We start from the raw sequence: 15,922 nt of genomic DNA on the forward strand, positions 1-15,922 counted from the left end.
TTAGAAGATCATTGATGAATAAAAGGAAGAGAGTTGGTGATAAGACAGAGCCTTGAGGAACACCACTGTTGATAGATCTAGGAGAAGAACGATGGCCGTCTACAACAACGGCTATAGAACGACCAGAAAGGAAGCTAGCGATGAAGGCACAGATGGAAGGATAGAAACCGTAAGAGGGCAGTTTGGAAATTAAAGATTTATGCTAGACTCGATCGAAAGCCTTTGAGATGTCAAGTGCAATGGCAAAGCTTTCGCCAAAGTCCCGAAAGGAGGATGACCAGGAGTCTGAAAGGTAGGTGAGATGATCGTCAGTGGAGCGTCCCTGACAGAACCCGTACTGACGATCGGAAAGAAGGTTGTGATAGGAAAGATGCCTTAAAATTTTTCTATTGAGGATTGACTTGAAAACTTTTGAAATACAGGACGTTAAAGGAATTGGACTATAGCTGGAGGGTTGGGAGTGGTCACCCTTTTTTGGGACTGGCTGAATGAGAGCAAACTTCCAGCAAGAAGGAAAGGTACAAGTTGACAGACAAAGGCGAAAGAGTTTGCCTAGGCAGGGTGTAAGCACAGAAGCACAGTTCTTGAGAACAACAGGAGGGACCCCATCAGGCCCATATGCCTTGTTAGTACTGAGGCCAGTGATGGCAGAAAATACATTAACTGAAGAAATTTTAATGTCAGCCATGAGGAAGTCAGAGGGGGGAAGTGATGGAGGAACAACACTGGAATCGTCTAAGGTGAAATTGGAGGAGAAAGTCTGTGCGAAGAGATCTGCTTTATCAGTAGAAGAAGTAGCTACAGAACCATCAGAGTTGAAAAGAGGAGGGAAGGATGATGAGGTAAAGTTGTTAGAAAGATTTTTGGCAAGGTGCCAGAAGGAGCAGGAAGAATTCGAGTTGGAGAGTTGAGAGTATTTAGTATGGATGAAATTATTTTTAGTAAAGCGAAGAACAGAGTTAGCACGATTCCGGGCAGATGCGTAAAGATGATGTGATTCAGGGGTGGGTTGGCTCCGGTACCTTTTGTAGGCCCTCTCCTTGTTGCGGACAGTATTAGAACAAGTGTGATTAAACCAAGGCTTTCTTGCGTTAGTCAAAGGATATGAGAAAGGAATGTATTCTTCCATGCCTGAGAGAATAACCTCCGTAATGTGCATGGCACAATCAGATGGCTCCCGGCCATGGAAGCAATAATCATCCCAGGGAAAATCAAAGAAGTACTGCCTGAGGGCCTCCCAGTCAGCGGCTCCAAAATGCCACAGACGACGTTTCCCTGGAGGGTCCACAGGCCGTACTGGAGTGATAGGACAGGTTAAGGTAATAAGGTTGTGATCGGAGGAGCCCAACGGAGAGAAAAAATTAACAGAGGTAGCAGAAGGATTAGTTGTGAGGAAGAGGTCAAGTATGTTGGAGCTCTCTCCAAGGCGGTCAGGGATACGGGTAGGGTGCTGTACAAGCTGCTCTAGGTCATTAAGGATAGAAAAGATGTAGGCTTGTTCACCAGGTGGATCCGTGAAAGGAGAGGAGAGCCAAAGGTGGTGGTGAACATTGAAATATCCTAGAATGGAGATTTCAGAGAAAGGAGAAATGGATAGAATGTGTTCCATCGTAGAAGTAAGATAGTAGAAGATTTTTTGATAGTCAGTAGAATTAGGGGATAAGTAAACAGCACAGATATATTTAGTCAGAGAATGACAGGAAAGCCGAAGCCAGAGTGTAGAGAATTCAGAAGAATCAAGTTCAGGAACACGAGAACAAGATAAGACGTTGCGTATATATACACAACAGCCACCTTTGGCTTTGAAATGAGTATAGAGAAAGTAGGAGGATACAGAAAAGGGTTTGCTGTCAGTTGCCTCAGACAGCTGAGTCTCCGTTAGAAAAAGAAGGTGAGGTTTAGAGGAGGAGAGGTGGTGTTCAACAGAGCGAAAGTTAGTGGAAAGGCCGCGAATGTTGCAGAAATGAAGAAGAAGAGAGTCAGACAGTGGTTCCAGGCACCTCGAGTCGTCACCGGGAGAGGGGCGGATGGTGGGGGCATTTATGGTCCCCCCCCCCCGGAACTCCGAGGCTTGGTGAAGAGACGCCACTATTTTTTTTAAATTTTGAATAGGAAGTGTAGTGTGTACTGTGCATGTAGTTTGGTGTAGATAGTTAGAGAAATTTGTACTGGAGAGCATGCTGGCCTACTCTCTGTGTAACTGAGACACTGAAAGACTTCAGCAAAGGGGGATGGTCAGGAACTAGTCCTGAGGGCTGATGAAACGTGAGCTCCAGCACTCCCTGTCATCAGCTTTCCATCCACCTCGGGAGTACTGCCCTGCTCGACTGGTGCTAGTCTACTCCTCATACATATATATATATATATATATATATATATCTATATATATATATATATACAGTATACTGTCTGTATTTCCTGCTGCCTATGATCTCCAGTCTTTGAAACTTAGTGTGTCCAGGCATCTCAAAATGATCGGATCTTGAATTTGGCTCTCTATTGTATTATGTTTTTCTCTTGGAGAGAACTGTTACTGCAGGCTGATGGCCTTTGGTTCCTTCTTCCTCGCATAAAAAAAAAAAAAATATAAATATATATAAATATATATATATATATATATATATATATATATATATATATATATATATTGATCCCCGTACTTTCTGAACGCCCACTTTCCAGACACCCCACTTACCAAACATTTTGGGCCTGGACGTTCGCAACCCAAAAATGGCCCCCGCAAAAAAAAAAAAAAAAATAATAATAATAATAATAATAAATAAAATCCGATTTTTTTTTCCACCATCCACTCACTTGATGTAGTGCTGCCTACTTCTTTCTTAGCCTTTATCATTCTTTATCTGTGTCTGCCCTCCTCTTTTCCTATTTCTCACGTCTTTCGTGTCACTTCTTATTGCTTTTCTTTCCTTTACAGGCGGCTTTACATTGAGTGACAAGCCAAATGGTTTCCTGTAAGCCAAGAAAGAACTTACAACGCTGGATGGCAACCATATAACCAAACTATATGTGCTCCCTACGCGTCAGCAAGTGGGTTGGTGGAGTGTTAGTGCCCCTCCCCGTAAAACAAATAACTCAAAGTCATATGGCCACCTCTTACTGGATTATGGTGTCTGGCAATAGATAGATGGATAGATAGAATTTGAAATTGGCGCACAGCGCCAAACAACTGTTACACCAGGGCCCCTTCACCCTTTCCTTCCTCCTCCCTCCCCTCCTCCCCTGTCAGGTTGCCATTTGGTATTTTTCATTACCAAATACGGGCCATTTTGGCAATGAAAAATTCGTTTGGTAGTGAATCAGAATAATGCATTATCAAACGGATTTTTCACATGTATGAGGATACACAGGATGGAGATGGTGGATTGTTTGCTCTCTCTGATTAATCTGCTAGCCAACATAGCGTGAAAATAATCAACTTGCTGTTAATTATAAGAAGAGTGATTACATGTATTTCCACTTGTATATATAATTAGTGAAGAATAAATGCTAGTTTTACGAATTTGGTAATGAAAAGTTGAATTTGGTAATGAAAATTGAGGAGTTTGGTAATGTGGCCGTTGTGATCTGGCAACTCTGTTTCCCGTCACCAACGCTCCAGGACCAGCAGTTACTGTCTAATTTCGATGGCGAGTAGATGAATATTGTAATGGAAGCCACACGTGCTCATTTTTTGTGAATAAACAGTGAATAAGCTGCAACTGCTTGTCGTAAGAGGCGACTAAAAGGGACACTTTTATCTACATTCTTTTTGCTGTCTCTCATTCTCTTGTACTTTGTCTGTCCTAACCCTCTGCATTTTCTTTTCTTTTAGTTAATTTCCTCTCTCCACTGTCTGGGTCCTGTGAGCCACTGGCATTGGCTCCAGGGTAAAATATTTTTCTGCCTAAGAAATCTTAATGAACTGTGGTTATGAAGCAATGGCCCTCAGTTCCGTGCAGCCCTTAAGTGGGCAGGAGGTGCTAAGAATCCCACGGCGTTGGAATAAGTTTATACATCCAAAAAGAACATTAGGAATAGGAAATTGGAATGTTCGAACTCTCAATCAGGCTGGTAAAATGGAAGAACTCATTTCAGTGTTCAAGGAATACAATATAGATATTTGTGCTCTTACAGAAACGAGGTTGCTTGGTGTTGATAAAATGAATTTGGAAGATGGTATTACTTTGTTGGTTTCTGGTAGGAGTGATGGAAATCATTACCAAAGAGCAGGCTTATTGTTGAGTAGAGATGCTTGCAAGGCACTATGTGAGTTTGAGCCAATTAATAAGCACTTGCTTTATGCACGTTTAAAATCTGACCATGGTAATATAGGTATGGTGGTAGGGTACGCTCCGACGAATGAGACTGCTGATGAAATGAAGGACGACTTTTATGAGAAGCTGCTGGATGTAGTGAAAAGAGTGGCAAGACATGATGTGTTAGTTTGCATTGGTGATTTTAATGCGATTGTTGGTAGTAGTAGGGATGGCTTTGAAGACTATGGGTAAGGAGGGTGTTGGTATAAGAAACGAAAATGGGATGCGATTTGGAAGCATTTGTTTGGCAAATGACCTTATGATTGGTGGAACCATCTTTGAGCCTAGAAAAATACATAAAACTACTTGGATTTCACCATGTGGTAAATATTGTAATCAATTGACCACATTGCAATTAGCAAAAGGCATAGGAGTTGTTTGCAAGATGTTTGCGTAAGGAGGGGGGCAGATATAGGTAGTGATCATCAACTTGTGTCAAAGATTAAAATAAAACTTACGAGAAATGTTAATGGTAATTGTACAGGAGGTGATGGATATGATTTTGATGAGCTGAGAAATGATAACACGAAGGAGCAGATTCGGTGGGAATGTAGGAACAGGTTTCTGGTCCTGCAGACTTTGATGGAATCTGAAGACAATGATATTAATCAAATGTGGAGAGAGGTAAAAGAGGTTTTGCATGAGAGTGCTAAGGTTACTATTAAGAAAAAGGGAAAAGCGAGAAGGAAAAAGTGGCTGTCAGATGAAACATGAAATGCAATTCAGAAAAGGAAAGAGGCGAAGTTAAGAAGTGCAGAACAGCATGCTGATGGCCAGGTAGTTGAAGTACTTAGAGCAAAGTACTGGAGTATACATTCTGAAGTAAAAAGACTCATTAGACGTGATAAGAGGAGGCTGTATGATGAAAAGGCAAAAGAGACAGAAGTTAAGTAAAAATGACGGTCAGAGGACAAGAGCAGCGTATCAGGCCATAAAGGAGTTAACTGGGACTGAAAAGAGAAGGAAGGAAATACCTGTATGAGATAGAAATGGTAACTTGATGACTAAAGATTTGGATATACAAGGAAAGTGGAAGGAGCATTTTGAATCTATTCTAAACAGACCAATCCCTGCTGAAGAGAACATTTTGCCAGCCGAGAGAGATTTTGCAGATAGAAACAGAGGATATAACCTTGGAAGAAGTAGCAAAATCTATAAAGGAGATAAAGAATTTTAAGGCCCCAGAAGAGGATGGAATATTTCCTGAAATTTTTAATGTGGAAAATGATGAGTTGATGAATGCGCTTTTGAAACTTTTTAATGTGGCTTGAGATAATGGTGGAATTCCAAAAGAGTGGAAAAATGGAGTGATTATAAAAATACCAAAAAAGGGAGATTTAAGTTTGTGTGGAAATTGGAGGGGGATAACTTTAGCACATGTAGTTGCAAAAGTCTTTTCCAACATCATGTTGAGCAGAATAGAGCCAGTAGTTAATAAAATTTTACGAGAAGAACAAGCGGGATTTAGAAAGGGTCGAGGTTGTAATGATAAAATTTTTATTGTAAGATCTAATGCAACAAGCTAATGAGATGAAAATACCACTTAGTATGTGTTTTGTTGATTTTGGAAAGGCGTTTGATAGTGTTTCACGTGGAGCTATGTTGAAAATTATGAGATTCGACGGTATACCAGAAAAATTTGTAAATATTATTAGAAGCCTGCATGAAGGTACATTTTGTAAGGTAATGGTGGGTGGTTCTTTGAGTGATCCATTTGAAGTTAGGTAGGAGTGATTCAAGGAGGAATTCTTTCGCCTTTGCTGTTTGTTTTGGTTATGGATTATGTTATGAGAAATGTTGTAAGGAGAACAGGTGCAGGAATTAACTGGAAAGAAAATAAGAGGCTGATGAATTTGAACTATGCTGATGATATTGTACTGATTTGTAGAAGTATTTACGAAATGCAGAGTGTGCTTGATTGTTTGGTGGAGGAAAGAGAAAAAGTTGGATTGGTAATAAATTGTGGAAAGACTGAAATGATTAATATGAACGTGGAGAAACAAATCGATTGTGCAGTTGGAAATAATGTGGTGAAGAATGTAGAAAATTTCAAATATCTGGGAACGATTGTATCATCTAATGGATCATTAAACGATGAAACTGAGGAGAGGATTAGACAGGCTTGGCGAACTGTTGGAATGTTTAAATATGTTTGGAATAATAATATGTTTTTGGTGCATACTAAAGTAAAAATTTACAAGTCCATGGTTAGACCAATTTTAATCTATGGGCATGAGTCATGGTACAGTACAATTGCAACAGATCCGAAAGTATTAGGATTTGAGAATAAAATACTGAGAAGGATTCTTGGAGTAAAGTGGCAAGACAGAGTTACAAATGAAAAAGTAAGGGATATTACGAGAGTGGAACCAGTTGATGAATATGTGAGACTGTCTCGCTGGAAATGGCTGGGGCACATATATAGAAAAGAAGGCAGTTTAATACAGGATGTGCCAGAGTGGACTGCTAGAGGAAGAAGAGGAAGAGGTAGGCCGAGGGAAACCTGGTTGAGGACAATGAAAAGAGAAGCGGGAGTTGAGTGTTGGTGGGACCTGAAGGAGATGGCAAGAGGCAAATATTGGTGGAGAGAGTTCATCGAGGCTCTGTGCATCCCGTGGGGTGCCAAAGGAAATTATATATATATATATATATATATATATATATATATATATATATATATATATATATATATGTATATATATATATATATATATATATATATATATATATATATATATATATATATATAGATATGAAGGAAAGATAGAAGAAGATGGAAGGAAAGAAGAAAGGAGGAGAGGACAAGGCAGACACCCGAGAGCAGCACTACATTGAGTGAGTGGATGGTGAATGCCATATATATATATATATATATATATATATATATACGTATACATATATATATATATATATATATATATATGTGGTAGGTGGGGGCACTCACCATCCACTCACTCAAGGTAGTGCTGCTCTCGGGTGTCTGCCCTGTCCTCTCCTCCATCCTTCTTTCCTTCCATCTTCTTCTATCTTTCCTTCATTCTTTCCTCGTCCTTCTGCCTACGGGTGGCTTTACACTCCCTCTTCTGTCTTTCATTCCTTCATTCTTTCCTCTTCCTTCTGCCTATGGGTGACTCTACACTGAGTGACAAGCCAAATGGTTTCCTGTACACCAGGAAATCATTTACTACTCTGGGCGGTAACCATATAACCAAATTTTGGCGCCTGGTGGTTTAGTGGGTAATTATTGTGCTCCAATTGGCTTGAGCCGGTGAAAGTTTATATCCAAGGGGTTGTTGGGGTTTATTGCTCACGTAATACCACTCAGGGATGAGTGAGGGTGGTCACTCTTATCTTAAATGTCAGGACCAACTGCCTAGCCCCGGGCTCCTACGCTTCTCATGGGGCAACGTAGGAATGGATGATGGATGGATATATATATATATATATATATATATATATATATATATATATATATATATGTGTGTGTGTGTGTGTGTGTGTGTGTGTGTGTGTGTGTGTGTAAACAGTAAGACCTAACACTAAACCTCGATTCAGTCGGATTCATTCCCATCTATTACAACTGCTTGTTTGCATCCGGTAAACCAATCTTCGATCCACCCGAGCACGATGAAACCATGTGACTCTAGCTTCTGAACGAGTCTTCTGTGGAACTTTATCAAAAGTCTTTTGAAAATCTAAATAACGACATCGAAGGATTTAGTCTCGTCGTAAATGTTCACTTCAATACATCACTGAAAACGTCTAACAGATTCTTGAGGCATGAGCGCTTCTTCCGAAAACTTGCTTTGAATCTTTAATTACATCTCTTGTAAAATCTGCTTCCAAGAGATTAGGTGTTCTAAGCCGACTCCGTTCTTTCTTTATCCCTGCACAATTGTTGACTCTATACAGGAGTTTTATCCGCCCCTGTGTGGCGTACAACTCTCATGTGTGGGGTGGCTCCCCACATACAGCTCTTCTCAGTAGGGTGGAGTCAAAGGCTTTTCGTCTCATTAAATCTCCTCCTCTTACTGACTCCCATCAACCTCTGTCTCTTCGCCGCACTATTGCATCTTTATCTCTTTTCTATCGCTACTTCAATGGTCATTGCTCCTCTGAGCTGTCTGCATGCATTCCTCCACCTCTACGACGGGCGCGTAGCACCTGTCTAGCAGCAAACTCTCATCCCTTTTCTGCCCAACTCTCTAATGCGAGAGTTAACCGTTTCTCCCAGTCCTTCATTTATGCAACAGGTCAACTCTGGAACTATCTCCCTCTGTCTGTATTTCCTGCTGCCTATGATCTTCAGTCTTTCAAACGCAGTGTGTCCAGGCATCTCGAAATGATCGGATCTTGAATTTGGCTCTCTCTTGTATTTTCTTTTTCTTTTGGAGGGAACTGTTATTGCGGGCTCATGGCCTTTGGTTCCTTCTTCCTAGCATTAAAAAAAAAAAAAAAGATTATTTGTTTGTAAGTGCTTCGCATAGTTGTCTCTGACAATACTGTACTTAATGGTAACTTGCCAACCACGGATGCTAAACTAAGTGGGAGGTGGTTTTCTGGGTGTGCTTTGTTGCTTTTTTTTTTAATGTCTGGGTTACGTTTGCAAGCTTACACCCGTTTGACACCTTCCTGTTCGTTTGTGATAAATTATACAGTTAAATTAAAGGCATTGATATTTCATTTTTTATTTCCTTTAATGCGTGGAGATACTTTGTCTGATTTCGGTGTTTTATTATCAGTAAGTGTAATATTGCATGTCTTAAATTGTATTATCGTCGATTATATTACCTTCTGCTATTGGAACCGGGGAAACTACATGAATCCTATTTGTATTTTCTATCGTAAACACAGAGGCAAGGAAAGTGGTAAGAATTCTCGTCATCTTAGCTTCATTATCAGTATGCCTTCCGTTATCCCTTTGTAAGAGTCCACTTGTTGGAGGTATGCCCGTTTTGCTTCTGATGAAGCTGAGAAATTCTTTGGGGATTGATTTACTGATACTACCAATATACTGTAAACTTCAAAGTTTTTCTTACTTTGCTTTTTTTTTTTTTTTTGGCTTTCCGTCGAGGAATATCATATTGGTTTTTTATCATTTTGATTCATTGTGCCATTATAATCATTATGCAAGTGTGTGTGTGTGTGTGTGTGTGTGTGTGTGTGTGTGTGTGTGTGTGTGTGTGTGTGTGTGTGTGTGTGTGTGCTTACACGATGTTTAATACTGGAGCCCCTCCACTGGGGTTAAGAATTTTTGGTAAGCCTTCTGTTGCACATTGGAAACGTAACTTGGTTGCTCCAGTGAGTGTTTCTGTTAAACTTTGTCATCCATCATTGATATCTGACATTTCGATGATGGATGTCAATCTCTGGGACCTATAATTGCCTTTAATGTATTAAAATTATCACTCATATTTGGTCAGTATCTCATAATTCATTCTGACATTGTCTTCACTGAATTTAAGGTTAAATATAACTGTGCGATGATCGCTCGCTTGCATTAAATTCTTCTCCTACAATGACGTTATTCACTAAAGTTTTTGATGTGGTAAAAACTAGATCTTAAGTTGTATGTGGTTCTTGACCATAGGGACTGTCAGTTCTGTAACAGTGAGGTTTTAAGCACAAGGAAAAGATCTGAGCATGGAATGGGATAAGAGAAAGAAGTGTGAAGGGAAATGGAAGACCGGACAAAGTGATCTACCACTTCATTACCTGATATGCCTGTATGTCCGGTAACCCAGTAAAACTGGACAGATTTATAAAGGAGAGATTGAAGGAACAACAATCTTGACTTTTAAGTACTAAAGGATGGGTGTAAGCAGGGGTTAAACAAGGGCACTGGAGTGCACTAAAAAAAGTCAGAAAAATGATCAATGGAAAGGTGATGTGCAAAGTCGATGTAGTTCAAAGAGTTCAGTTGTCAGAACATTGTCAATTGATGGTCAGTGCTATTGACACGAAGTGGAGGGAAGTGAAGTATCATTCTGGGCTTGTTATTGTGGAGGTGATGTCAACAAGAGGTATGCAACAAGACTGTCCATGTCTGCAGAAATCTTTGACGAGTTGATTAATTGTGTATTTCCAAGAATCATAATACAAACCTGTTTCCATAATCTGTTAAGTATCAGTTTGGTGTCTTGGTATGAGTAGAAGGAAAATAAAGGTCGGAAGAAACATAGAAATCTACAGAAGACCGTGTGGACAGAGGAGCAGAAGAAAATAGCGAGGTAAAAAAGACTCCTTTTCGTCGTCTCTTACAACAGACAGGGATACTGGGGAAGAATTCCTCCCCCTCCCCCCATTCCCAGAATGGTACATCAGTTTTAAGATACTCCGTCCATCACCATTCATTACCTTTCTGGTTTCTCTTTCCATCCCTTGAGTTTTTAAACCTCATTTAACTCCATACTGATACTGAACGGTCATGGGGACTTCACAGTGATGTTAAGTCAATCACTTAGATAACTGCCTACTCTTATACACCTTACACTACCATCACAAATTTCTAAGCAGCATTGAACATATTTTTCTCTAAACAATACATACTTTTTTTTTTCATCTATAAATCCACTAATACCGTACAGTACTTTTACAGACTGTCTCTAATGTCTGTCCGATTGCAAATATTTGATCCACACATCCCATGCCTCTCGTAAAACCTTTCAGGTTCACCAGGCTTTTTGATGAATTCCCAATAATTACAAAATCTTGCAAACAGTTTTTAAGTAACTTCAGGAGGCGATTCTGTAACTTGTTTTAACTTTCAAAAATTTCTGTATCAATGCTGGTCTAATTATCAGCAGTTACATGGCTACAGTTATTCATGAGATGGGGAAAAATGATTGTCATTGGAATTGACCAATAAGGTCATATATAGCTGCAACTCTATAATGATTGAGAAATGGAACCTTACTCATACAACTTTTACCTAAAATTAGCTCTAGAACTACCTTGATTATGTACCAGTATATATATATATATATATATATATATATATATATATATATTAGACCGGGTCATTAGATCCCCCTCAAGTCCAGTTTTCTTTTTATAACAGAGGGGAAAACTTGCTCATGTATAAAAGCAAGAGAACTGCAAATATTATATCCGCATCATGTCAGTATAACGTGGCGCCTTGACACTTTATTATGCAGCCCTTAGCTAGCACACTGTGACGGTGCACTACCCAGAACACACCACGAGGAGGTGCCTGCAAATAGGGTTCCACACCTAACCCATCCCATCCACCCTTCCATTAAATTGGGCCAGATTTAATCTGCTTTGTAATCCTTCTTTGATTCGAATGCTGGTATTATTTTTCTTGATTTGAGTATGTTTCTTATATATCCATCTCTTTCTGTAACCATAAACTTTTGCAGATGCTTCATTCACCAGCTTTAATGTGCGTTCGACTGACTGAGTATGGCAAGGATACTTTCGACACAGCTTTTCCACAAGTTCAGGTCTTGCAACCAAACCATGTAGTTCAACATCAGTCAAATTCTTGATGAGTGGTGGTTCTATAATATCCACCACATCCCAGCTGATCATTTGAGTATAATGATCTGCCTCAAAATTTATCTCTGGTACTTTGAATTATTTTCTTTCTTGTCTCGGGTTATTTCATGCTGCTAGAATTTTCTTCATAGCATCTCTTCTGATGTCCATATCTTCATAAAATGCCATGACCAAAAGCATGTTTTCCAGATGGGCATAAAAAGCATTTGTTTGGATAGCCTTATATGCTCCCAAGCATTCATCTTTCATATATATGATCTTCGTAACAGCATTGAATAGATATTTTAGGCCATCGACACAGGAAGGATTATTCTTAATCTCAACCCCTGTCGAAATGTATACAGTCATCAGATATTTGGCTAATGTTTTTAATGGTTTGGAAGGAAGAGGTACTGAGCAATACAGTCTCAAAATGCTTGCTGATGCTGACAGCCATCTTGGATGTGCTAATGGGCCTGGTTTAACTGAAGAGAATGATGCAGGAAATTTTCCAGGTGACACTGCATACCATATAGTCAGAAAATATTTTTGATCCTTACTTAAATCTAGCTCTGAATAGGTCTTATGAAACTTCTTCGCATCATCTATTGGGATTGGTTCAAAATTTACCACAGGGAGGTTTTAACTGTTTCTCCTATCTTCTTCCCAATCTTTCCTTTGAATGCTGTGGGCCCTGAGGTTTCACCATGTAAATATTTAAATATATACTGAAATGGTGTAACAAACATATAAGCCACTGCAGAGGACGGTTAAGAAAGTCTTCAATCAATTTCATTGCTCCGCCCTTTGTCCCTATGTTAACATGTGTACCATCACGTCCTATTACAACAAGCATCTCAGTCTTCAGCCCATAGATCATCAAGCACTCAGAAATAGCAGCTGCTGTTCCCCCATCAGGGGTTACATGGTCAAGGTATTCAGAGCCTGTCTCTTTAACTAATGAAATGTGGTGAATGGACAGAAAACCATTTTCATCTTTTCTCTCTTCCAATGTTGATATTTTGTCATTTTTCCACCAAAATACAGTATTGTTATGTCCTCCTTTTCTATATACTGAAGTCTTTCTCCGCCTGATTTTTTGGCACGTCTTAGTTTTGACTTGTCTATAAGTAAATTCTTGTTTTCGGGTGAAACAAGTCCAGCACCCACCATAGCGGAAGTGGCAATTGAAGCGGCACCTGTATCACTCACACCAAATCGATCAGCTTCAATGGCAACCAGTTCACAGTTGATTCACATTCGTGATATTTTAATTTTTTTCCCAATTTTATTCTGCACTCGGACAATATGTTTCATCCGTACCATCATTTTCCAAACTATCATCAGTATCGCTCATTTCCTCCATCCCACTTGGACCATTCTGACAAACAGAATCGCAAGTTTTCACTTTGTAGTTCACTGCATCCCTTTTTCTTTTTGCTCGTTGTAGCAGGATTTGTGTTTCTTTTGAATCCACTTTTCCAGTGTACATCTGTCTATTTCCTCTTTGATCTTAAAGGAACTCTTGTTCAGTTACAGGTACTTTTCTTTTCTTTGAACACTTACAATCTTCGATGGATTTACATTTGCAACAGGAGATATCAAATAGTTTCTTCTGCATACAAGTTTTATAGTTTTCAAGCTGTTTCTTGTAGTAGTCTTTCCGTAGTTTTTCACTAGGGTCTTATACTTAGAATGGTTGTCCAAAACCAGCTGTGTAATTCTTGTTAGGTGAACAAGAATTACACAGCTGAACAAGAATTACATGTGAATCTCCACCCTTTTCCATTACTCTCCTTTTACTTGTATCCTCTTTCGCTCATTGTTTATCTATTTATTGCCAGACGCATTAATCGCATATGGGGTGGCCACAAACAAATCGCCTCCACGTCGTCCTGTCCCCCGCCATTTCACTGCCCTGCTCCCAGCTCACACACCCCTCTCTCATATACCTCTCCACTGAATCCTTTCATCTCATCCTTGGCCTCCTCCTTCCTCTCTTCCCCACATACACTATCCTCGTCAGTCTCTCACTCTTCATCCTCTCTTCACATGGCCAAACCACCTCCTTGTGTTTCTCCTAGCGCTTCCTATCACATCCACATCCACACCACAACGCTCTTCACTTCCTTATTTGTTAGTCTGTATCTCCATGTGACTCCACAGGCTCATCTCCAATAACTCATTTCCACTGCTGTACTCTTGACGTGTGTCCTTCCAACAACGTCCAAGCTTCACTTCCATACGTTATAGTTGGTATCACAATACTGTCATGTAGTAACCTTTTCACTTCCTTACTCACTTCCCTGTTTCTTGTCACTGCTTTCAAGGAACCAGCAACCTTTATTCCTTGTTGTACCCTTTCAAGCACTTCACCCTCTAAGCCTCCATCCTTACTCATCACACTACCCAAGTACTTACTCACTCACATTTTCCATTTTCTCCGCATACAACCTCACTGTAAATTCACTAACTTTACTTCTCACTAAGACCATAACTTTACTCTTCCCTACATTCACTTTTAGATTCCGTTTCTTACACACTCTCCCAAACTCATCCACCAAGCCTTGCAGCTCCCATTCGTCTTCACTTAACAACACAGGATCATCTGCAAACAACAGTACAGGGAGTTTCCAAACAATGCCCTCTCTCACTAGGGCCGCTCCAACATCCAATTTGTAGTTCTAGATATTAAACATTAATACCGGAAAATTAAAAAAAAAAATAATAATAATATTTGAGAGCAAAGAATTGGTGACTTAAATAACACACACACACACACACACACACACACACACACACACACAAAAGCACGAAATACAAGGTCTGACCAGTAACACTCCTACTACGGCACTGATTCGCCAGATTCAGCTAATGGCGGGATATTGACGAAGCAGGCACCACCTCTGTATGAAAATAGATTACACCAAAATTTTGCAAGCATGATACTTTCAATATGGGTCAGCTTTTCTTTGATATTACAAATTTTATTTCACAAGTTGGATTCTTCGACCCGGTCTAATATATACTGTATATATATATATATATATATATATATATATATATATATATATATATATATATATATATACAGGATCACCATCATCAGTCACTGCAAGTCCATTGCTGAACAATGCCGTCCCCAACCTTCCCAAGGAATTCTATGACTGAGCCAGTCTCTGCCAGATTTTGCCTGCAAGCTTCCCTGTCTCATATTTTTTTTTTTTTTATATAGATGATGAATGGAGAAAGGAAAAACAAAGGGAAAAAAAAAGTCCATGTGCCTACAGGCATCCTCCATTCATAAAATATTTATAACAACTGGATTTGAATTGAAGTGGATTAAATGTTTGTGGGAAACAACTCCCAGGAAGTGAATTCCAGAGAGTAGTAGTTCTGGGGATAAATGAATTTTGATAAGCAGAGGTTCTGCATCGCGGGGGAGAGAGTGGATTCATGGGCTCTCCCAGCTGCCCGACTATTCTGGGAGAAAATGTGAAGGGGAGGAACAATTGAGGCCAGTTCGTCTGAATATGCTTGTAGTCCCTTGGAGCCCAATCATTCAGCCTCTTGTTCCCCTATCCCGTATTCTTGCTACATGACCTGCCCACCTCCACTTCTTTCTTTTATCACTTCTATAATATCTGACTTTATTATCCTCTTCCACCCATGTTCATCTCTTCCTATCTCTCAAAGATATCCCGACACTGACCTTTCCATCACTTTCTTACTGTTTTTTAATTTATTTTTTTGTTGATTTTGTCAGTTTCCAGGCATCACACGCCATAGCTGGGATTATACTTAAGTTATATACTTCTCGTGTCATACATACAGGCAAACTACTCTTCATGATGTCTGTATGTTTACCGAAAGTTTTCCACGCAGTCGTAATGAGTCTTTTTATTTCATTTTCATGGTCTTTCGTTAGTCATAGCGTTTGTCCCAAGTAATCGTACTTCATAACTTCCAGAATTTCTTCATTTATTTTCGTGAAGCTCTTTATTGTATTTGGATTAAGCATTACAATAGGTATTCTCGGCTTCATTTTAGCCCTTTATTGAGACTTGCTCCAGGTAGCTCATTATACATTTCTTGCAATGTCCCCG

The sequence above is a fragment of the Coenobita brevimanus genome, chromosome 60, assembly GCF_032717465.1.
Source record: "Coenobita brevimanus isolate Jiangsu-jjx chromosome 60, ASM3271746v2, whole genome shotgun sequence".
NCBI classification, from domain to species: Eukaryota; Metazoa; Arthropoda; class Malacostraca; order Decapoda; family Coenobitidae; genus Coenobita; species Coenobita brevimanus.